This window comes from Drosophila santomea, chromosome 3L (genome assembly GCF_016746245.2).
Source record: "Drosophila santomea strain STO CAGO 1482 chromosome 3L, Prin_Dsan_1.1, whole genome shotgun sequence".
Taxonomy (NCBI): Eukaryota; Metazoa; Arthropoda; class Insecta; order Diptera; family Drosophilidae; genus Drosophila; species Drosophila santomea.
The window spans coordinates 24,589,660-24,614,878 of NC_053018.2; the positions used below are offsets into that span (position 1 = coordinate 24,589,660).

The window sequence follows — 25,219 nt, forward strand, 5'->3', positions numbered from 1 at the left end:
ATTATTCTAGCTTTAATAGATCCTGAGATATCGACGTCAATTGGGACGAACAGACAGACGGGCTGACATTGCCAGATCGACTCGGCTTTTGACCCTGATTAAGAATATACGGTACCTACTACCTGTTACATACTTTTCAAAGATCCTAGTATTTTCTGTCACTCTCCGAGCAACGGGTATAATAAACGTCAATACGGGATAAATTTTCTTCATTGTCAACAGCATAAAAATCAATTACGTAAAGTGGTTTTGTGTTATTTGTTCTATTTGGTCTATGTTCCGGTTTTTTCAAGATTGCTGACTTCGTAATCATTAATGATCCTTTGAAATCATTTGTTATAGTCGGAAAAATAGAGTTTATTTTAAAATGTCGTATAATTTTTTCAATATCAGGGTATAATAACTTTATGTGCTGAGTACTTAATATTGAATTCCTTGAATTCAGCATAAGAGTTAATGTCCTTTAGATTAATTATCCTTTTTATAAGTTGTACTGTCATTGGCTATGTAAATTGCTGTAGTGTAGCCTAGAAAGTATTTTATTAAAAAGTCTTTCATCATTGGTGGAATCTTTCCAGTGTATTTTGATAGTGATGTGAATATAGTTTTCGTTACTTTCTGCTGCTCTACTCTTTAAATATTTACCATATTTTCTCAAATTTTAACGCGAGTAAAAGCGCCTGCTAAATAATAAAGTTTTCCATCCAAAAATTTTATTCTAAAGTTGTATACACTAAGTTTAATTCGCCAACGCTGTTTTTGTATATTGTCAGAGAAGCGGCCTAATTTTTTAAAAGGGACTCGATACAAATATGGAGGGAAGTATTTGGTTGCCCAAACAATTTCGAATAATTCTTTTTCTATTGTACTGTAATTCTAGGAGACGTATTTGTACAAAATTTGCAATAAGCTTGCTGAAATATCCGCGAAGGCCTAAAAGGATTAAATTTGTTAAGAGGTTTTTAGAATGGGATATATTTCGATCGCTTTTCCTTTTTCTATATTGGGTCGGATACCGTCTGGACTTATGGTATGACCTAAGAAATTTGTTTTTTTTTTTTTTTTCAAAAATTCACATTTTTCTTACGTAAGCTTAAGATGTTCATCTGTGCATTATGTCTGTGAAAAACTTTCTTTAGTGAAAGTGAGAGTTGTTGAGTAGACTATGACATCATCTAAATATACAAGGCTATGTTTGTTAGTTAGGTCCTTAAGGACCAAGTTCATGTAACGTTGAAAAGTTTCAAGCCACATGGCATGCGAGTATACTGTTTAGTCGAAAATGCAGTTTTTGGTATTGATTTTGGGTCCATTTCGATTTGGTGAAAACCTTTATTTATCAGAATACTTGATATCTATAAATTCTTTTAATAATTGTGCCAGTTTATACTTTTCTTCATTGTATAAATGGTCTAGTGGGTATCTGTGGTCTTTAAAGTTTATTTAATATTTTTTTATCATTTATATCGCTAACTAGTGGAGTCCCAGGTAATTAATATGGCAGGCCTAGCACTTTTGTCTGGGCGGCGTCAGTTGAACCAGTTGATCTTATCTGAAAGAAGAACCACGTAAAGCGTAGTGCTGGCGTAATTAAATAAAACCGAGTGATAATCAAAGTCAAGTGCAAATCGTGAACACGGCAATCGCTGTAGCTGGAGCACCGACTTAGACAGAATTCCGGGCAGTGTTGGGCACCAGCCTTCTAAATGAGGTTACCTCTGCACACAGGCATTTAAATTTATAACTGGGCACGAGCTAGGTCCTCGTTTGTAACTAGTTCCTCACGCGCGCTACCCACGCGGCCGCAACTTCGGCGCGGACTACGCTACCATTATCCACAGGCGGAGCATCAATAGTTGCCGTTACCCCTGGAAGGTTGGGAAGAATCCATTGACGAACAGAGACGACATCATCTGCCTAAGAACAATATGCGCACCTCGGCATCCTTACTGATGCTTTTTAACTTAATCTCGTGGTCAAGATGACGAGATTTTACGAACGAGTTAATGTTAAGTTACCTTCTGATAAAGTTTCACTCCGCCAAAACTTAAAGAGAGGGTCAAAGGTAAATTTCTTCTATCTTAGCACCCGAAGCAATCAGCTCTGCTATCAAGTCATCAAAAAAGTGGAAATGATTCACAAGAAAAGAGACTCCCTTTAACTTCAATACCAGCAACTGCTTCCATACAGATAGGTTGCATACCAAGCTTTTGCGCTCATAAATCGCATCCAAATTTTCTGCTTGGCATTATACTCGGCATTGGAGAAGCTAAGAAAAAAAACGCTTAAGTATTCAATAATAATACTTTTAGCTTTGCTGTTTCACTTTCTCCACTGAACTGTCTCTTCTTTTGCGTCTTTGTCAATAATGTCTAATAAATAATTTTCCTCTAACAGAGCTCTAACTCGATATTTTCAAAATGAATTTCCAAATAATATAAACAACGCTCTGTTATAATTTCAATATTTTTTGTTTTTGTTTTTTTCTTGAACAATTTTAACCAATTCAACCACAGCGTCGTAAAGAACACGCAGGCAGAAAAGCAAATCCCAGAAGAAACAATCTAATTCCCGCTCATCTTGTTATATGCATTAGCCATATCTTTCTATCATTAGCAAATCAATGAAGCTTTTCCAGTTTTCATATAGGGATTTTTACATTTTGAACGGGCTATAGGAGCTTTCCTATATTTTGTGTCAAATTCATCATTTTGTCGGTTCTCTTTAAGTTTTTCCATTTTGTGAAGAAGAAGAGTTGTAGGGTGGAGCTGCATTCGAGATACCAGCGAGTGTGGACGTACATATGTGGGCTTGCTGCGTGAACGAGGGTTATATTTTGTATTTTACTTGGACATATAGATTGTAGTAATGATTAATCAGATGTGGGATGAAAATTTATTTCTAAGTGGAAAATGTGATTAAAAGAAAGAAAAAACTATGTTTTCTCCAAACCAAAGGAAACAAAACTGCAAAGCTCAACGAATTAATACGAAACTAGGAAATGTTGAAATTGATACGGACGACTACAAAGTCTTGGAACAAAACGTAAGCACAAGTATGCAAGCCCAAATCAACGATTTAAAGGAGATGGTAGAAAACTTGGTCCAAACGGCGTGCACACAGCAGCAAGGCCGAGGGAAAGGGACTGTAGACTCGACAAGGGTCAGACTCAAGGTCAAGGTTTTGCAAGCATCAAAGAAATGATAGGAGTTTGATTCAATCAGGGGATATATTACATCGGATCAATTCAAGGGGCCCTCCCGAGCAGAGACTTCTTTGTCCAGCTAGATGTAAGCGTTGATCGCCGAGACCTTTGTGTCCCAAGCGAGTCGATCGAGGCTTTGGGAACGACATCTACTACTAAAAGCTTATTCATAACATAATGCTCTTTTTCTAATAAGTGAGGGTATGTATAGGTATACATGACTCCCCCAGCGTAAGTTTCGACAATGTGGTTGAAATTATTTGTTTAAGTAAATATATAATAGTATAGAAATGCTAGTTTTCACAATCTTCATTTTGATATTTATATCTCCGTTTCACCTGATCCTTATAGATTTTTCTTTTATGGTCTTTATTATTAATCAAGTAGTTACCGTATTTCTTTGTATTTTGGATTTGATTTTCCTACTTGATTATTCCTAACAAATATATTTGCGAAGTTTGTTTAGCAATTAAAGTTTGTTTATTTCTTACTAGCTTTTCCGATATTTTGGAGGTTGAATGAATTGTATTATTATAGCAAACAATTGCATTATAAACATTATCTTGAATAGTGTCAATATTATTTGAATCAGCATTATACAATCGCATATGTTCATTGAGGGTTAAATGTAACTTTCCACGTCCGTGTTTCCAGTTTTCTTATAAGGAATAGTAAAGTGCACATCTATATTATTTTCGAGGAGAAATTGCTTTATTACGACAATGCACATTGGGCCAGCGAGCCGATTTTTCACCGAAAATTAAAGTTTTAAGGCTAGGTTCTTGAAATTTCGTACATATGATAGTGTCGATGCATATAAAAACATATCCAAGTTTCAGACCAATCTGAAACGGCCTTCCCTAGCCGCCCATATGTTTCCTCTTATTCTTAATTGTACGCTAGTTAATAATGCTAGCACTCGTTAAATTCAGCAAATGTTTTTAATTAATTTTTTTTAACACATAACCTTAATATTAATAACTAAGATATAACAATGCATTCAAAATGACATAAATATGTATTTTACTTTTAAAAATGTTCATAAAAGTCGTGTTCTACATCAAGATCTATTGAAAACGGATTTTCAGTCAGAATCTGAATCACTATCACTATTGTTAGCATCAAAATCGGGAACATTGTTATTATTGTTCATGTTAATAAAATTTGGCAAGTTTGGTGATTTCAAAAGTTTGATTACGTCTGCTGGTAAGGGTAGTTTATTTTGCTTTTCTTTTTGTTAGATAGATGCTCGACACAAGAGGATCTGAGGAATCCATTGCTCTGTGGAAAACGTCTGACATGTTGTTCTGCCGTGTACTCTTTCGAACATGTAACCTCCTGTCACTTTTATAGTATTTGTTGCGAGCCTCTGAGCCGTTTTCGTCAAGAACACCTAATGGAAGGATTGATGCTTCTATTATTTGGTAGCCGTGCATTAACACTTTATGGACCGTTGCCGACATGGAAACCGTGGATACAAGGACATATATCGAATTATGGGTTTCTGGCAATATTTTTTAAATTGTGTTGGATCAATTGGTAGGTCACAAGAAATAGCAATTAAAATATTGCTAAAATATGCAATGAGGAATTCATAAAGACCTAAAATTTCAGCTAGTAGCTTAGGTGGGCGTCTAACTCGTCTTGATGTAGACGGCTTTGGATTTGAAGACAACAACAACCATGTTGGACGAATACCATTTGGTATGCTTTGTCTTAAATCTGGCCATATTTCTATTACAATTTGCCAAATTCTTTTGTATGTAAAGGTGAAAGCTTCTTACTTTGGTGTTGATTTCATCCTTTTACTCCGTGCTTAAGTCGAATTCTTTCAGTTCATCATAAATCCAACTCGAAACGGAAGATGCGCTACGATTGTTTTGTATGTAGATATCAAGCAGTTGATCATAGGCGAACTCAACCACAGCTGTAATATTAAGCATTATACACATCGGAGCAAAAAAGATTTTTAAAATTAGTTTATATACACTTTGCACTATAATGACACATAATTACTTTTTGGCACAAATTGGCACAAAATAAGTTATACTCCACAAAAGACGGTTTAGCAGGTTAGCTTTTTCTACTTTTGGACAACACGAATAAACGCCCACAAAAAACACAAACGAACGAAATTTTTTTAATACAATAATTCTACATACCATAAACCACAAAAATTTTGGCACGCTCGCAAGTCAACAAAATTTTTCCTGCGCTTTTTAGTTTCGCACGCATGCAATCAAACAGCTGAATTAGAAGGGCTGCCAAAATTTCAGGAATTAATCAAAACAATTAAAATCTTTTGATCCATTAGAGGTCCGTTGTGATACAGTGTATGTTTTCCCCTTTTGCCGGTAGAGGTTCGTGTGAAGTTAGCAGTTTCCCCAGCCAGAGGAGCTGGTGAATTTTTGTATCCGATGTGGATCGGTGTCGGAAAGGTCGGACGTGTCTATCAGGAATCTGCTTCCTAATTGAGCAAGTCTTTTTGCTTGCAGTGCTGGACAGTGGCATAGTAGATGCTCTACCGTTTCTTCCATTTCTTCTTCCCTACAGCTACGGCAGAAATCATTATAAGGGGCATTTAATCTCCTGGGATGGGTGCCTATCAACCAATGCCCTGTGATCAATCTTAAAAGTTTTGACGTTCTCTTTGAACTTATTTTTGGCGTGTTAGGCGACAGTGTGTGGTGTTTTCCCATTGTTTAGCTATTGAGCTTTTTCAATAGCTGTTGCGAATAATAAGTAGCCGAAGAAAGTTTGTTTATTTTCCGATACTGTTTATTTTGCGAATTGTTTACGGCAGCTAGGGCCGACAAAGAGCGATATCAAATGCACAAGTTGAGTCTTTGCCGAAAAACGAAGAAGTGACAATTGGCGGGACAGACAGCCGAAATGCAGCGCCCAAGCTTAACGTAGGTAGATAACAAAGAGAACAAGGAATGAGCGCCGCACAGATAAATGCGTGCGAGAACAGCGGTTTGCACTATGGGCATCGCAACTGCGACCACTGACTACTTCGGCTTGCAATATTAAAGAGTATGAGATTAGTCTACTGCACAGTTTTGGCGGCTGCGTGACCCAACATCCTCCCCCCGTTGGAAGCTTGGCTTCCAACAGAGTCCTCAAGGGGAAGCAGACACAGCTTGTTCACTGCCCGCCTTATTAATCCAGACGCGGTCCTCAATTCTGCAACTCGAGCGACGCCGTCTCTGCCAGGAATCAACTGCATGACTCTCGCCAAAGGCCATCTCATTGGGGGTAGATTCTCATCCTTAACAAGAACGACGTTGTCCACGGCTACGCCAGGCTTTGGGGTGCGCCACTTGGAGCGCTGCTGGACCAACGTCAAGTACTCTTCCTTCCATCGCGACCAAAATATTTGCTGAAGAAAGGAGATGCGCTGCCAAGAGTCAAGCCGATTATAGTTTAGGACCGTTATATCTGGCTCGTCAAACGACGAAGGCGGACCACCATTGAGAAAATGCGCCGGAGTGAGGACGTCCAGATCGGCAGGGTTCTCTGAAATGGGAACTAAAGGTCTGGAGTTAATAACTGCCGAGATGTGGCACACCAGCGTCCTCAGCTCGTCGAAGGTCAGAACCGCCGTACCCACAGCGCGGTAGAAATGATGTTTGGCCGTTTTCACCGCTGCTTCCCAAAGTCCACCGAAATGGGGCGACCGTGAAGGGATGAACCGCCAGTCAATCGTCTCCGAAAGGCAAAAATTCTGAACGGAGCCTTGATGCTCGCTGCTGAGAAATAACCTTCGAAGTTCTAGAAGTTCATTTTTGGCGCCGACAAAGTTGGTGGCGTTGTCTGACCAAATTTGCTTAGGTTTCCGACGGGTGCATATGAACCTCTTGAGTCTGCACAGAAACGCAACTGTCGAGAGATCCTTGATCAGCTCCAGGTGCACTGACGTGGTTGCAAAGCATATAAAGACGCAGACGTAGCATTTAACCGCGGGCTTGTTGCGAGTATCCGACTTGTGAAAGAAGGGTCCACAGAAGTCTATACCAGCAACCTCAAAAGCGTGAGATCCTTCTGAGCGCTCCTTGGGAAGGTGCGCCATTATGTGCTCTATCAGCCGCGGATTAATCCGAAAACATCTGATGCATTTGTTCACGGCCTTGGTAACCGTCTTCCTCCCCCCAATAGGCCAATATTGGGATCGAATTGCACCCAGAAGAGCTCGAGGTCCGGCATGAAGATTGCTTTCATGGTAATGCAAAATAATTGCCAGAGTTTCCGGATGGGACCTTGGGACCAGGAACGGCGAAAGCGAGGATATGGGACTAGACGAGGAAACTATTCCCAGCGTTTTTAGGGACTGCATGTCCTCCCATAACTGCGCGCGCTGCACCAACCGCAGCATCATCTGAGTACCCTCTTGAATGTGTGCGACGGTGAGCCCAGGATGACGGATTCCAGGGTGCTTTTTAAGCTTCCTTTCCAGCGACAAGAATCTCCGCAAAACCTGAGTATAGGAATCTCCTAAAGAGTCCAAATGGAGTTTTAGCGGCAACCGTACCGAGTAATCGCCAGCTGGCAATCGGGTGTAATTTTTAACAAAGTGGGCCTCGCAATCTAGCTCCTCCTTAGTGGCTTGAACTATTGGGCCGGGACAATTTTCTACCTCCCAAAAGCGCTGCAGAAGTGAATCAAGTTCAACATCAATGCCGTTTTCCTTGCTGGCTGAAGAAGGAACGCGTGAAGCTACTAAGGCGCTACCGCAAGGGCGCGCGCAGCCTCCAGACACAACCCAGCCCAGACGAGTTTTTTGAAGCAGTGGCAGTCCTGGCAACAACTTTATCTGACCTACGCACAGCAGCTCATAAAACAAGCTAGCTCCTATTAACAGGTCAACTCGCTGAGCTTTATGAAATTCCGGGTCGGCGAGCTGCAGGTTTTCTGGAATCTTCCAGTCCCCAATGTCCACATTTAAACTTGGCTGGCAATCCGTGATATTGGGAGCGATAACTGCTGTTATGCTCGTTGAGAAATCCGAAGTGGCAGACCGCAGCGCAATTCCTACCGAGAATCCATCAGTCGCGAAATTGGAATCCCCGATTCCAGTAACGGAGCCGGACGACCTTGACCTCTTAAGTTGCAGTTGATTTGCAAACCGAGAGGTGACCAAGTGCAGTTGAGAGCCAGAATCTAACAAGGCCCTGCAGGGAACGAACAGTCCCGACCGATTCTGCACTAGAACGGTTGCAGTGGCTAGCAGCACAAGGTCACTACCGAGATCCTGGGCAATTAGAGTAGAAGAAGTCGAAAGCGGGGCAGAAGGCTCAGTGTGGGAGCTTGAAGACACCGGAACATGTGGCTGCGAGGAAGGCGGACCATCTAGATGGAGTAGAGTATGATGCCTGATTCCACAAGTGCGGCAGCGGCTCGAGCTGCATTGCCGTAGCTGATGACCTGCCTTTAGGCAATTTAGGCAAAGTGCTAGTCTCTTTGCCTCGCGCAGACGATCTACTGGCGCTAAGTCTCTAAATTGCGGGCAATAATATATGGCATGCTCTGCACTATGGCAAAGCATGCAACCAAGAGAATTTTGGGTGGTAGCAACTAGCGTCGAACGATTTCTGCCCACCTGAACGCCTGGCGCATAGGTTGCCATGGCTTCCAGAGTCCTACATCGCTGCTCCAGGAATGCAGCCATCGATTCCCACGACGGAATAAGGTTGGCAAAGACCGGATCCTCATAGCGCTCCTCCCACTTAGCTTGGCTCGCCGCATCCAGCTTTTGCAGCAGCACTTGCACTATGATGCAGCCAGCGATTTGCTCAGTGGTCCCCAAACCCTTCAACGCACGAATGTGAGCGTTAAACTTGTCCGACAATTCCCGAAGCGATGCCACTGAACCATTCCGTACTACCTTTAAACCCAGAATCTCGGTGATGTGCGCCTGAAAAACGAGACGCCGATTATCAAACCTTTTTTGAAGCAACTCTAAAGCCGCTTCGTAATTGCTGTTTGAGATCTCCAATGATCGGATAGTTTCCAGCGCTGAATTCCTCAATCATGACCGCAGATGTTGAAATTTCTCAATGTTGGAGAGGTCCGGATGGCTGTCGATTATGCTCGTGAACACGGAATAAAAATCCGCCCAGTTTTCGTAGCCTCCGCCAAACGTTGGCAGCTGCACAGGCGGCAACGGCATCGGCCTCGGCCGCGGCTGCGTTTGATGACCACTACACTGGTGGGGCACAACACCTTCCGCAAGCGTTGAGTGCGGCGCGAAATGCACATTGCGTTTGGCTATTTCCGCGCGCACACTAGCCTTGAATTCAACGATGAATTCATCGAAACTCTCGCTCATTTCACTGCCAATTTCGTCGAAATCCAATTCCTCGAGTTCTGTATGCAGAACATTGAAGGCACTTTACAGCTCATCAATCTGCTCCAGCCTCACCGTAAGAGTGGGTTCGTCGTATCCGCTTAGCGTCTCATTAGACAGCGACGTTTGTAGCCTCTGCAACCTGCTGAACAACGCATTGGCTTTGCGCTTTAAAAAGGTCACCCTGTTTTTGTCACTTTCAGCGGGCATAGCAACAAATCGCTTTCAATTCGGTTCAGCGGGAAGATGGGCACAAAATAGATGCCGAAAATGCAAGCGGAGTCAATGCACGTAACGATATATGTAGCAATGTATGTATGTATATATGTAATGCTAGCTCGCTTAAACACAACCACTATCAACGAAATCACCACTCACTTGTCCAACCGATTGCGATTTAATGTATTAATATTTTTTTATAAACGGGATAAGTGCATTAATTAATGGATGCAAATTAACACTATTGGCGGGACTAATTGGCGGGACAGACAGCCGAAATGCAGCGCCCAAGCTTAACGTAGGTAGATAACAAAGAGAACAAGGAATGAGCGCCGCACAGATAAATGCGTGCGAGAACAGCGGTTTGCACTATGGGCATCGCAACTGCGACCACTGACTACTTCGGCTTACAATATTAAAGAGTATGAGATTAGTCTACTGCACAGTTTTGGCGGCTGCGTGACCCAACACCCATATTGTCTGTTTGTTACGGTTTTGGTTTTCCCAAAGTAGTAGTTTACAAGTGGCTAAAGGCATACTCATGCCCTCCATCTCTTGTATGAGTGGCGCGGTAGTGCCTTCTCGAGCTAGTTCATCTGCGATGCAGTTGCCTTCTATGTCCCTGTGTCCGGGGACATATAAGGCTGATTACGTCATCTCGTCATCTCGTGTAAAGATGATCGGCAATTCGATACTGTTTTCGAGTGACTAGAGATAGAGCCAATCGATTTGATAGCTGCTTGGCTGTCACTGAAAATGTTTACATGTGAGCCTTCCGGCTTTAGTGATTTTAAGTGTTTTAGGGCCTCCCTTAGTGCTGCCACTTCAGCTTGGAAGACGCTGCAATGATCGGGGAGTCTGAACGAGGTGCGTAGGCCTAGCTGTTCGGAGTAAACTCCTCCTCCTACTCTGTTCTGTAGTTTTGACCCGTCCGTATAGAAGAATATAACATTCTGGGGGCCAGGTGTTTGTGAGTTTCAATCGTCCCTCTCTGGGATGTACTCCGTTGGAGTGCAGTAGTCTGTCCTGGACGGGACTATTTGAATGTTTTTTAGGATACATGAGTGACCCACCTCTTGTGGGTTCCACTGTTTGGTATCTCTAAGGCTGATTGCCGTTATTGTAGCCTGTTCCATGCCAGCTAGTTCTGGGCTTGGGAGGTAAAGCACTGCTGATGCAGAGTGCCGCAGCTCTTTGCATTTTTGCTAGCATTTTTATGCTGGATTTCTTTTTCAGAGCCGGCCACCATACCACGACCCCGTACAGTAGTATTGGTCTGACGATGGCCGTATATATCCAGTTTACTGTATAGGGTGTCATGCCCCATTTGAGCCCTATTGCTTTCTTGCACGTGAAGAGTGCTATTGAAGCTTTTTTATATCTGTCTGTGAGATTCAAGTTCCAGTTTAGTTTCCTGTCAAGTATTACGCCCAGGTACCTTGCGCTGTTACTGAAGGAAAGTTTTTGATTGTTGAGGATAGGTGGGACTAAGTCTTTTATGTTATACTTCCTAGTGAAGAGAACCAGCTCGGTCTTTGAGGGGTTAATCCCTAATCCGTTATTTTTGGTCCAGCTGGACAAAACACTGAGTTTTTCGCTTATGAGATCGAATAGCGTTTGGGGGTATTTGCCTGTGAAGATGATAGCAACGTCATCCGCCTAGGCTATTATTCGGCAGGACATTGGGACATTGATTTTTCTATCTTGGAGACGAGAAAGTGTAGTGCTGTCTCTGTAGATTTCCCTTTCTTGTGTTGCGTGTCTGTAATGAGACGAGGGTTGTGAGTTGATCTCAGATGCAGGCCGATGATTCTTTCAAGGGTCTTTAGTAGGAAGAATGACAGACTGATTCGTCTGAAGTCCTTTGGGGTCGTGTGTGATGGTTTCCCAGCTATGGGGATGAAGACAATACGGGACTCTAGCCACGATTGTGGTAGGTGTCCAAGAAGTAGGGACCTTTTAAAAATGTCATGAAGCCAGTTTACCGCTATATTTCCCGCATGCTGGATTTGTGCGGGTATGATTTTGTCTGTACATGGCGATTTGTATGGTTTAAAGCTGTCCAATAAGGGACCTTTGGGTCTATGCACAGTTTGATACTTGCCAGTGTGACGTTTGTTTGTTGGGGGGTGAGAGCGTTTTGGCTGTTTCCTGGGAAGTGAGAGTCTAGAAGTATCTCCAGAGATTCCTCACTCGTGCTGGTCCAGTAGCCATCTGCTCTTTTAAGGTAGCCTAGGGGTGTGGCTGACTTGGATAGTATTTTTCTAAGTCTGGCTGCTTTAGTTGTATTTTCAATTTCTGAGCAGAAGGAATGCCACGAGGATCGCTTTGCTTTCCTGATGGCTTTTTTGTAGTGTCTGTAGGCGATACAAATTGCCTCCTCATTTCCTGCCTGGGCCCTGTTAAAAAGGGTTCTGCAGTCTATTCGGAGGGGGGACAGTTCTGCTGACCACCAGGGAGGTTTTCTTTTTCTTTTGGGCTTGCTATTGGGGCAGGCCTTTTTAAGTGCATAGTTGCAGGCTTCTGTGAAACTTGAAACTAGTTCGTTTGGACTAGAGATTGTTTGGGGGTATGGAGGGGGATCCGTTGGGATTTTTTCCCTTAAAATATTTTTGTATTTTTGCCAGTCTGTTTTCCTTGGGTTTGTGAAAACTGCTGGCTTTGATTGGTTGATTGTAATTGTCGTTTCTATATACCTGTGGTCCGAGAAAGAGTGCTTATCTAGCACCCTCCATTGAGTTACTGTTTCTAATAGTGGTTTAGAGACGAGAGTTAGGTCTATTACCTCTTTTCGGTTCGTAATGATAAAGGTGGGGTCATTACCTTTATTACATATGAAGAGATTTGAACTAAAGATAAAGTTAAAAAGAGACTCACCGCGGTCGTTTGTGTCTGTACTTTCCCATTGTGTATGGTGGGCGTTAGCATCACAGCCTATTAGTAGGCCTATGTTTTTCTTTTCGCTGTCTTCTACCAGTCTCCTTACCAGTTCATCCGGCGGTTCTTGCCTTTCGTAGGCCATGTACGATGACAGCACTTGGAACGGAGATGGCTCTCTCCACGGTGGCTGCCGCGTTATCTGCATCGCTGTAATTATGGAGCAGAAAATTGCCAAAGTGCTTTTTGGCTAAAATGCAGGCCCTTATTTTACCTTCGCTGGGAGCTGTTAGAAGCTTATATTCCTTAGTCCCTAATCCTGAAACCTTTCCTCCCACTATCCAAGGTTCCTGGATCAGGACTATATCGACTTGATCTTCTGCCACATGGAGTTGAAGAGCAGCGGAAGCTGCCTTACTGTAGTGGAGGTTTATCTACAGACGCCTCACGGATATCTGCTGTGGGCCTCTCCACCACGGTTGTATCGCCTCCGTCCTCGACCGATGTGTCCAGGTCCGTTATTTGACCCATGTTCGCAAGGCTGCGGAGGATTGAGGCATCGGTCGAGGAGGGAGCCGATTGCCTCTCGGAGGCAATCTCCTCGATCACTCCTCCACTGCCTTCCTGATCCTCCTTGGCGGAGTCCGATTTGTAAACCTTTATGGTCATTGAGCTAAACCCGAAGCTTAGCTCCCCGTGAGCGGCCTCAATGGGAGCTAGGGACTCCTTGCTTAGGATGAGGATGGCCTGGTTTGTTGGCCCCTCCCTTTCGTCGACCTTCACCACTCGCCAGTCCGAGGTGGGAAGGTACGGGTTGCAGCGCTGCAGCATGGTGAGTATCTGGTCCGGCGCCTTGATGGATGCCGGGATCCAGATCCTTGCACGGGGTCGGCAAGGTACGTCGGACCAGCTCAGCGCAACAAGTCTTTCTCTTGCATGAACTTAAGCATATTTTCCTCGTTTCTGCTTGATTTAAATATATGTGTTACTTTCATGTTATGCAAAATTTTGAAGGTACCTAATTCGCTTTCTGCTTGTATAATTTTTATTTGGATTTTAAAAACGTTTAGACAATTAGTTGTAATACCAATAAAATTAAGATCGTCTGAGTCCGCACTGTGAACAGTTTTCAAATCGTCAATTTCGTTAGCAAATATATGAATTATATCTTTCGAGAAATCTTCATTTATAATTTTTGTCTTAGGCTTAACTACTGGTAATGTGTTAGTGTTCTCTAGCATAAAGTTATAGTTATAGCATAAGTTATTTATCTCTAATATTGTTTGAAAATTTTTGTCATACTTTTATGTTGATGCTTTGACAATACTGCTAAGTCCGTCTGCTAAAGCGTTTTCTTTTGCTTATAAATGTTATGTCAAAATCAAACTCGTTTAATTGCACTTTCCAACGTTGTAGCTTTAGGTTGGGTTTCTTTAGATTATTAAGCCAAACTAGGGGTCTATTGTCGGTTTTAATAATAAACTTTCTTCCATAAATAAATTATTTAAAAAATTATGTTGAGAAATATATTGCAAGAAGCAAAAGCTTTTATGTATTCTTGATCATGTGTGTTTATTTTAGAATTGTCCTTTAAATATTTTATTAAAGGTTGGACAATTTTGGAGTAGTCTTTTATGTAGCGCCTCAAATAACCTGTGATGCTTAGAAAACTTTTAATTTGTTTTTGGTTTGTCGGTAAATTTCTGACTTGGCTTAAGACCTTCTGAATTAATGGTGTGTCCGAGAAATTCAATCTCCTCTCTGGCAAACTCGCATTTGTCTGATTGGAGTTTTAAATTTGCCTTAGATAGGCAGCTGAAAATACAGCTTAGATGATTGACGTGTTCTTGTATATTCTTAGAAAATATAAGGATGTCATCCATATAAACAATGAAAAATTGTCTGGTATAGGTGCTTTCCGTAGTCCAAAAGGCATACGAAGGCACTCGTAGTGGTCACTGGTTGTTGAAAAGGCTGTTTTGTGTACGCCTTTATTGTCCATTTCTATCTGATAGAAACCTTTTGCAAGGTCTAAAGTTGAAAAAATTTTGCAGTCACCCAATTTATCGAAAATGGCATCTATATTTGGGATCGGGAATCGATCTTCGATGGTTTCTTTATTAAGTTTACGAAAGTCTACGACGAGCCACCACTTTTGCTTATTTGACTGGTCCATTTTCTTCTGAACAACACACAAAGGACTATTATATGGGCTTTTAGAGTGTCTTATAATACCTGTTAATGTTATAAAGCCTGTTAACTTCGTCTTTGTAAATTTCTGGATATTTTTATTTTTTTGAATAAATGGGAAGATAATTCTATGTTATTTATTTATTTATTTATACTCTGGTTCCGGGGCAATTACAAATTACCTCTAACCGATTGTTAAGCTATAGCTACTAGGCCTTAAGCTATATTTACATACTTGGATTTACATTAAATTGAGTATTAATAGTAATATGAGTAGATATTGGTTAGAATAAAAGTATTGTCTATGTTTTACATTAAGTGATATAAGTTTGTAGCCTTTAGGAATTTCAGGGAAGAGATGATATTTATGGTACTTGGGGATAGGGAATCAATTGGGTTAGCTGGTAGGAACTTCTTTCTTTCCGCCTCAAAAAGAGGACACTCTAGAAAAATGTGGCGTATCGTGATACTGGCGTTGCAGAGCCCACATTGGGGTGCAGGTTGCTTGTTAAATAAGTGTTCTTTTGTGTATTTGGTGTGTCCGAACCTTAGTCTTATAAATTTCACCATATCTTTGCGGTTGATGTTGTCTTGTGGAGTAATATTATAGTTTTTAATTGATGTTTTGTTGGGGTTGATGTATTTGTAGTGTTCCGATGTATTTTCCCATATTAATATGGATTCTTTTTTAAATAAGTTTTTAATATATATTTGTGTATCTTTATAATTTTTATTGATTTCGAATATTTGTGGGAAGATATGAGCTTCCCTAGCAGCTAAATCTGCCGTGTCGTTCCCAGTAATATTTGTGTGGCCTGGGATCCACAATAATATTATTTTTGGTTGGCATCGGTTAAGGATGTCCCTGATTTGGGACGTATAAAAAGTTTGATTATTAATATTGCCTATTGATTGTAGTGATGACAGCGAGTCAGAGCAGACAATAAATCTCTGCTTCTGGCTTTCCGCGTATTGGCAGGCAGCATAAATGGCTGCCACTTCTGCCGTGTATATAGTGCTATGTGCTGGTAGGAGAGTGGATTTGATAACGTGTGTGTCAGTCGTAATGCTGTAAGAGACTCCTTTTGTAGATTTCGATCCATCTGTGTAAATGAATGTGTAGGTGTTATAGTGTTCTTTGAGGGAGAGGAACTTTCTTTGAAATACTTCTGGTGGGGTGGAGGATTTTAAGGTGTAGTGTAAAGTTAAGTTTATTGTTATGTTATGTCTATGTTATAATCCAGTGTTTGATTTCATTTGTAAAACTTAGGTCTTGGCCTTCTTTGTAAAAAATATGTTCGAATTTTTGTATAAGCTTGTTTATTATGGACAAATTAAGTTCATTGGAATTAAGTTGTTTATGCCAATATCAAAGTGGTTTTCCTGAACCAAAAGATCTAGATAAACATTATTAAGTTGAATCTTTTTGTTCGAGTAATCGATAACTGCACTCATGTCATTAAGTATGTTACAGCCAATTAGCCCATCGAAATAGGTGTGAAAATTATACTCTAAAAATTCACAAATATAACTTTCAGCTTCAAATTCTTGAAAACATGGAAACCTGCATAATTTTCCTATTTTAATTTTGTTTCCCATTGCTTTCACTTCTATGTCAGTGTCTGTTTTCCACTTCGGGTGACACAAATTCTCATTTATTACACTGAATTCTGTTCCTGGGTTTCTCTGTTGGGTTTATTGTACCTATTATTTCTTCGAATTGGTCCGTATAATGTGTATCTTTGATGCCGAGAATCTTCAATGATTTTATAGGCATTGTGGGTTTCTCGCGAATATTAACGTTTTTGTAGGTTCAGACAAGTTTTCTCTGAAAACGCGGAGTGCTTCGGTTCACTTCTAATGTGGTGTATGTTGTGTCGTTATGGATCAGTATCCGTTTGTGTACCCTATTCGCAATTTCATTAATTTTATTATAATAATCTTCTATAGTTGATTCCAATCGACACAATTTTAACATATCCATTAAGACATCGCTCAATTCTATTTCACCGAAATTTTTCAGAATTACATGTTTAAAACTTTCCCACTCAGTCATATACACATGCCTATGAATCACTGGCCTGCATAATTCCACAAATTTATTCTTTATAAAGCCAAACAAAATTTTTTTTCTAGTCGTGTCGAAAACATCAAAAAAGGAAGGATATTTTCTATTTGTGTAATTAAATCTGGCAATTGTTATGTATCAGTACCATCAAAAATTTGTATTAACTTGATGCAGTTCATTGTTGAGTTAAATGCGGCTAAGCTATTTTCGTTCATTTTAGATTTCTTTGTTTTCTCTCAAAATATGCAAGTATTGATCCATTTCTTCTTCCTTATTTGGGTGTGTATCGGGGGCTCGCTCGTAACGCGCCATAGCTCTGTGTTGGCTATTCTGTTTGGCCAAAATATCCCACATATGATTCTCAGGCATTTGTTGCTGAAGACCTGCAGTTTCTGCGTTACTTTCTTCGTTGCGAGCCATGTCTCACTTCCGTATAGCAGTATGGATTTCACACACGCATTGTAGATCCGGATCTTTGTTCTTATTTCTCTGTTTTTCCAAATGCGGTATAGTCCCCCAAACGCTGAGCGGGCTTTGCCAAGACGACTCGAGACATCATCATCCACTCCTCCATTGTTGAATATTATGGTGCCAAGGTATGGGAAACTGTTGACGACTCGATTGGGTTCCCATGTATGATCATGTTTCCTTGGGTGGAGTGGTTGAATCGCATAGCTTTTGTTTTTGCTATGTTTATCTCGTGCCTGACGCTGCTGGCTATCCTGACGGGTTCATCACTTTTCCTCTGTATATCGCCGAGTCTATGAGAGATAAGACAGATGTCGTCTGCATAGTCCAAGTCCTCAAGGTGTTTGGTGAGGCTCCATCCTTGCCGAATTCGGGTGTTCGTCTGGAAAGGTTCACTTGTTTTCCCGTTGTGCAGTACCGCCAAGTTGGCATCGTCATACATCGATTTAATGATAGCGATGAGGTTCGCCGGTACTCCTTTCCTTGCAAGTGATCGCCATATGGCTGCCCTTTCAACTGAGCCTAACGCCTTCTTGAAGTCGATGAGGTAAAGCGGGGCTCTCCATATGCGTTCGAAATGTGGATTCAGCGTATCAGCCATCAGCTGAGTGTCAACTTGAAGCAGTTCGGCTGGTATGTTGTTCTCGCCGGCTGCCCTGTTGCGCTTTAGCTTCTTTATTGCATTCACAATCTCTCTTACATGCGGGGGTATCCTGGTATTCAGACTTGGTGGCGCAATGCTTCTATAGCCCGTAGCCACGTTTGGTGATGTGGTGTGGCTAATTCCCATGAAGTGTTGGCGCCATATCCGGATTTGTGCATCATCATTGGATAAGACGTTGCCTTCTAGGTCTCTGACTGGCTGGTTCCGTCTGTGGTGGGTTCCGGCAATCCGTGCAACCTGCTGGTATAACGAGCGCATGTTGTTCTCTCCGGCTGCTCGTTAAGCGTCTGTCGCAAGTCTATCCAGTAGCGCTCGTTTGTCCTTTCTGGCCGCTCTTTTCACAGCTCTGCACAGTTCACGATATTCATCACAATTCTGTGTGAGTTGGTCTGCCAGAGGCTTCAGATTGAATGCTCCAGATGCTCCCCTAGGAGATGTCCAGGAGTATTTGTGGACATCTTTGTGTGGGAATATTGTGCCGCCGATAACCAGTTGGAATAGCTGGCAGAGTTCCACTAATCTCTCTCCGTTGTCATTGCGAGTCCCAGTTTCATGTTGGCCCATGACAGATTTTATTCCGTTGTTGTTGGGGCCCACTTTCGCATTAAAGTCACCCATGAGGATGTTAATGTCACCTTGCCGCGTCTGGCTGAGGGTTGCTGTGAGGGCAGTGTAGAAGTCGTCCTTGGTGTCATCTTTGGCGTCTTCCGTCGGGGCATAGCATTGTATGATGTTTATATGTCTAGCTCTACATCTGAAACTGGCTATCATGAGTCTATCAGAAATGGGTTCCCAGGAGTGCAGTGTCTTTTTTATGCGCTTGGGCCCATAAATCCCCACCCCGTATCTGCTGCCGTCATTGTTGCCACTGTGTAGGACTAAATTGCTATTTGATGTTGTTGTTTCCCCACTGCCAGAACACCTCATCTCACTGATTCCAGCTATTGCAATATTCTTCATATTCTCCATCTCCGCCTCGAACTGTGCTAATCTAGATGGTTCTCTCAGAGTTCTAACGTTCCATTGTCCAATTCGTGTCCATTTTGATATGCCTATGGTCGTCATCGAATTTGGGGGCCGTTTATGTTTAATTCTCCTACGCAGAGGCCTAATTAAATAGTCCCCGCCTTATTGAGGTCTCCCACTAAGGGGATAATTTAGGGAACGACCTCAAGTAGCTAACTCATGTGGTGTGCACTTAGATTACATGTTTTTGACCACTGCACTTATATCGCCCTAGATAATAAAATCCTAAATATAAATTTAACACTCTCGATTCATTTACACAAGATATGAACGGAGCCCAAAATTGTAGGTCTTTAAATATATTCGTGTTCGTCTGAACATTCTGCCAAGGGCCAGCAAAATTATAATTAAATTAGTTGCATTATAAAAAGAGTGGACTGTATTTAATTTATTCGATATAATTTATTTTGCAACTAATATTTTTTTTAAAGGCCGTAGTATCTTTGCTTTTAAATATGTTTACAATTCTCTGGTTTTGTTTTATCTGAATTAATTTTTCTTAATTTAACAATTTGTATTTAATTTTGTATTTATTATTTTTGCATTCATAATTAATTTCCTATCAACGAAAAGTCCTCTAGCAGTTAGTGAGGTATAGACCTCTTTTAATTCAGTGCCTGTTTCCTGGCAATACTAAATCTCAATCTTTACCTGGCTAGGATGCAACATATTAGTATTAAGCCGCCCATGATTGATGTCAATTAATGAGCTTATGATTCCGGACTGTATTTTTTCACAATCATCTATTATATTGCTTAATTGATTGGCAATCAGGAAGAAATTGGTTGATTCCTTACATAATATAATTCTTTTAGAAGAGCAGTCATATTTTCAATTCTTTTATTCCTGCCTCTAAAGTTGGTATTAATGTCATCGGTCGTGCTTTTTAGAATATTAGCTGTAGAATCGACAATTGACGTTTGTTTTTTACTCAACTCGTTAAGACTCTGCCGATTGCTTACAAGATTCCTCATATTTTCTTTCATTTGTAATCTATCATGCTCATCCATTATCCCGAACAAAATGTGGTAAAGAGATCCAATAAAGCCAAACGGTACTCTTCTAGTTCTCATTTTACCTTGGGACATAAAGAGCTTGTTATTTTCCTCCAAGTTTTCTCTGTCTTTCAGTGTTATGTAGAGTTAACAGACAAACTATACAGTTTTTCGCAAAACTACTTTCAATTTTGGAATTAACAGCTTCCCTTTTTTTAACATTTCGAAATAAACGTCCATATTATAGTATATTACTAAGGTCCAAGAGGAGGCTACAATCTCAACGTCGCCCATTGGATCTAAGTAAATTGCCGAGTTTTTATTAATTTTCTCTAAATTTCGGCTTGTCAGTATTAGGATGTCTATTTTCGTCCTTTAATAAAACAACCTGTCCTTCTTCTACATTAGGACTTTCTCTCCTCCACTTATTCCTTTGCTAAAGTGTATGTAGATACTCATTTTTCCATTTTACCCAAAAATCTTTTCTTATTATTTGAATAAGTCTCTACCTATCCAAGTGTCCGATTCTTTCATCTTCCGTTGGTTCTACTATTTCTAAAGGTGGTCTTCCAATCAAAAAATGAACGGGTGTTAAAACCTCTTGTTGGTCCATTTCATTAACTACACTATATATTATTATTCTTTTATTTATTCTTTTGAGATGGTACTTCATCGATTTAACTCCAGGTTCCCAAATACCTCCGAAGTGAGGTCCTGCCGGGGGAATAAAATGCCATTTAATTCTATCGTTTTCTAGCTGTGCATTGTATTGCATTAAAAAACTCTTGATCCAATTTTCTTGCAGCTCCTACAAAATTTGTTCCGTTATCCGAATAGATATTGGAACATTTTCCTCGTCTGGCAATAAATCTTCTGAGTGCTGCTAAAAATGCGTCAGAAGTTAAATCGCTAACCATTTCTAAGTGTATGGCTTTGCTGGCCATGCAAACAAATACGGCAACGTATCCTTTTTTGTCCAAGATTCTTTGAACATTTAACAAAATAGGAACCTGCGTAATCTATTCCCGTATTAATAAATGGTAATGCCATCGTAACTCTATATTTTGGCAAATTACCCATTATTTGCTGAGCTGTATTTTGTTTATACATTGCACACTTTACGCATTCTCTTAAATACTCTTAAATACTAACGAATTATTCAAACCGAAAATACAATATCTTCTTTGGATATAATTTCGCAAACGGTTTATCCCTCCATGCAATGTTTTCGCATGGGCATTTTTAATTAATAAGTACGTTAGGTAACATTTTTCTATAATGATTGGGTGTTTAACTTCAAATTCTGCATTGGAGTTTTGCAGCCTTCCTCCCACTCTGAGTACCCCATTTTTGTCTAAAAATGGATTTAGTGACAATATTTTATTATTTGTCTTAATTTCTTGGTTGTTTTACAGGCACTTTATCTCCTGACCGACCTGATGCTCTTGTTGTTGTTGTTTCAGCGAGTTTTAACTCCTTTACTGAAAAATAAAATAGATTGTACTCTTTTTTGGTTTTTATTTGAATAAATCTGTTTATATATGCTACTATACGTATGAGTTTTTCCATACTGGAATACTTTTCTATTAATTTATAAATTGGATAACTTGTTTCGTCATTAATTATTGTGTTTACCAGTACTGTTTCTTCTACAGATTGCTTCTGAAGCCAAAGTTCCTTTGGGTTAGCTAGCCATCTTGGACCTTTCCACCAAAGATCACAGTGTGTCAATTGTTTTGAATCAATTCCCCTAGATGCTAAATCTGCTGGATTATCCTCTGACTTGATTCCATGCAGTCTTTTTATACCCGTTACTCGTAGAGTAAAAGGGTATACTAGATTCGTTGAAAAGTATGTAACAGGCAGAAGGAAGCGTTTCCGACCATATAAAGTACATATATTCTTGATCAGGATCAATAGCCGAGTCGATCTGGCCATGTCCGTCTGTCTGTCCATCCGTATGAACGTCGAGATCTCAGGAACTTCAAAAGCTAGAAAGTTGAGATTCAGCATACAGACTCCAGAGATATAGAAGCAGCGCAATATAGTCGATTCATGTTGCAATCATGTTGCAAAATTTAACCTTACTCTCCAAGCATAATTTTCTACCTTACTGATTAATGGCTCTTTTATTCCTTGGATCAGTAAACTTAACAAATGAGCGGCGCACAGTTCTAGTTTAGGGAAAGTTTTTCTATTTTTTACAGGACTGACTCTACTCCTAATTTAGCATACACTGCAGCATATGCTTTTTCTGACGCATCAGCGAATCCATGTAGCTGAATACTTATGCCATTTCTAGAATTAATCCATCGTTGGATTCGAATATTTTCTAAATATAATACATTTTCCTAATATGCTTCCCAGTATTTCAAATCTTCTACTGCTAATTCCTGATCCCATTCACTTTTGCTTATCCAAAGTTTTTGAATGAAAAGCTTTCCTAAAATAGTCACTGGAGCCAACCATTCTAAGGGATCATATATTTTAGATCATATCCATTGTACTATCCTTTTGTTTGTCAATTTGGATGACCCGCAGCTTACTTTAAACTTGAATAAATCCTTTTGTGGTTCCCATTGAAGTCCAAGTGTTTTAACACTCTCATTTTCAATAATACTAAGAACCTTGTTATCCCCAGTATCCTCTACTGTTGATATTATTTCTGAAGTATTAGAAATCCATTATTTTAAATTTTGTTCCACATTTTGTAATTCGTTTGAAATTAGTTGGACAACATTTTTGGCGTCTTCTACAGAATCAACTCCAGTCATTAGGTCGTCCATGTAAAAATCGTTTCTTGTTATTTCACTTGTATTTTTATTTTGACATTTATCTGCTATGTCCACCAGAACCCTAGTAGCTAAGTATGGTGCAGATGCCGTACTATAAGTGTCTAAAGATGTGTTTAGACATGATAAGTAGACAAACTATAAATATTTTCTATTTATGGGCTGCAATAAACATGGCAGGGGACAACAGATAAGTACGATTGCAGTGGTCTATTGCCGAAGTGTTAAGAGATATGATCACGCGGGAGGTGATTAGCGCAGTCATAGGTCACAAATATAGATTTAAGATAAATCTCAGCTGCATTGACCAACGCAGACTTCAGCGTCTTACAACCGCTGCATTATATAATTAGATGATAAGAACCTATGTAAGAATGAATAAAAGGCGATGACCTCGAAGTAGCGAGTCAGTTAGATTCAAACACCCGAATTGAACTCATTAAGTGTACGCATTAGTTTATAGTGTGAACATTTTGGTCCTTCGAGAAATTCTGTTGTTTTCCCCCACCAGTGGTAAGAAACACAGAAGAAGAAACCAGCGCCTTAAAGTAAAAAGAGCAAGGTTATTCGAGTGATTCTGTTGTTTCCCCCACCAGTGGTAAGAAACACAGAATAAAAGACCACGCCTTAAAGTACTAGGACTATAAGGTGAAACATTGTGTTCTTGCTTTTCTTTGGCTGATCAATCAGCTGTGAGTCGAGGCACAGCTAGGTCAACTGGGCGACCAATCAAAAAATCCTCCAACGGATCACGCCAAAGAATACAAGCAGAAAGTACAAGTCACAGTGATTGTTTTCCCAAGATGTTGTCGGAAAGATCTGTGAAATTGATGCAAGACCAAGGAGTGCTGCAGAACAAAATACTGCAAGCCATCAAGGACAAGGCATCTATACCAGCAATAGAAGCATTGGTAGACCAATTTACTACTAACAACAATGCACTGGTAAAATTGGGAGTTGGCGATCATCAATATTTTAATGATAAAATATTTATTAAAACTATGGATGCTACCGGAAACTGGTCTCGTAGTGACATGGACAGAGCAAGAGTCTTCGCTGATCATCTCAAAAAGGTATTTCAACCCAATCCAGCCACTAACTCATTTACTCTCCCACCCTTAACTGCATCTGAATTAGCACCACAAGATCCCATAGAATTTCTGCCAAGCGAAATAACGAAAGTCATTAGAGACCAACTGAAGACTGGAAAATCGCCTGGCTTCGATTTAATAACACCGAAAATGATCATCGAGCTTCCAATGTGTGCAGTTCTACAAATCTGCCTACTCTTCAACGCTATTACCAAAATTGGATACTTTCCTCAAAAGTGGAAGAAATCAGTTATAGTTATGATCCCTAAGCCTGGGAAAGACAAAACACAGCCATCATCATACAGGCCAATAAGCCTACTTACTTGTCTCTCCAAGTTATTTGAAAAAGTACTGCTGCTACGAATCAGTCCCCACCTTAAAACACACGACACACTCCCATCGCACCAATTTGGTTTTCGGGCAAAACATGGAACTGTTGAGCAGGTTAACCGCATCACAACGGAAATTCGCACTGCTTTTGAGCATCGTGAATATTGTACAGCTTTATTCTTAGACGTTGCACAAGCATTCGATAGAGTATGGTTGGATGGACTTATGTTTAAAATAACCAAACTGCTGCCTCAAAACTTACATAAGCTTCTAAAGTCTTACTTATACAAAAGAGTGTTCGCGGTTAGATGTAGTTCAAGCACTTCAAGCGATTGTACTATAGAAGCTGGAGTGCCCCAAGGAAGTGTATTAGGTCCAATTCTATACACCCTATACACAGCGGACATCCCAACAGACTACCAGCTAACAATATCCACATTCGCTGATGACACTGCAATACTGAGTCGATCCAGATGCCCAGTAAAAGCTACGATGCAACTAGCACGCTATTTAACATGTGTAGAGAATTGGCTTGCAAATTGGCGCATACGAGTAAACGAACAAAAATGCAAACAAGTTACGTTTACCCTTAACAAACAAAGCTGCCCGCCCTTGGTTATGAACCACACGCGCATCCCACAAGCCGATGACGTAACATACTTAGGTATTCATCTGGACAAGCGGCTCACCTGGCGGAAACACATAGAGGCCAAGACGACGCACCTGAGACTAAAAGCAAAGGATCTACACTGGCTTATAAACGTTCGGTCTCCCCTGAGCCTGGAGTACAAAGTCCTTTTGTATAACTCCGTTCTTAAACCCATATGGACCTATGGCTCCGAGCTATGGGGCAATGCATCGAGAAGCAACATCGACATCATTCAGCGAGCACAGTCTAGGATTCTGAGAATCATAACCGGAGCTCCATGGTATCTTCGGAACGAGAAT

General features: G+C 40.6%; 1 protein-coding gene across 1 annotated transcript in view; it reads left to right on the forward strand.

Annotated features, from left to right (window-relative positions):
• Positions 1-25,219, forward strand: part of LOC120450087 (aminopeptidase N) — a 277,790-nt gene that overhangs the window by 40,496 nt on the left and 212,075 nt on the right.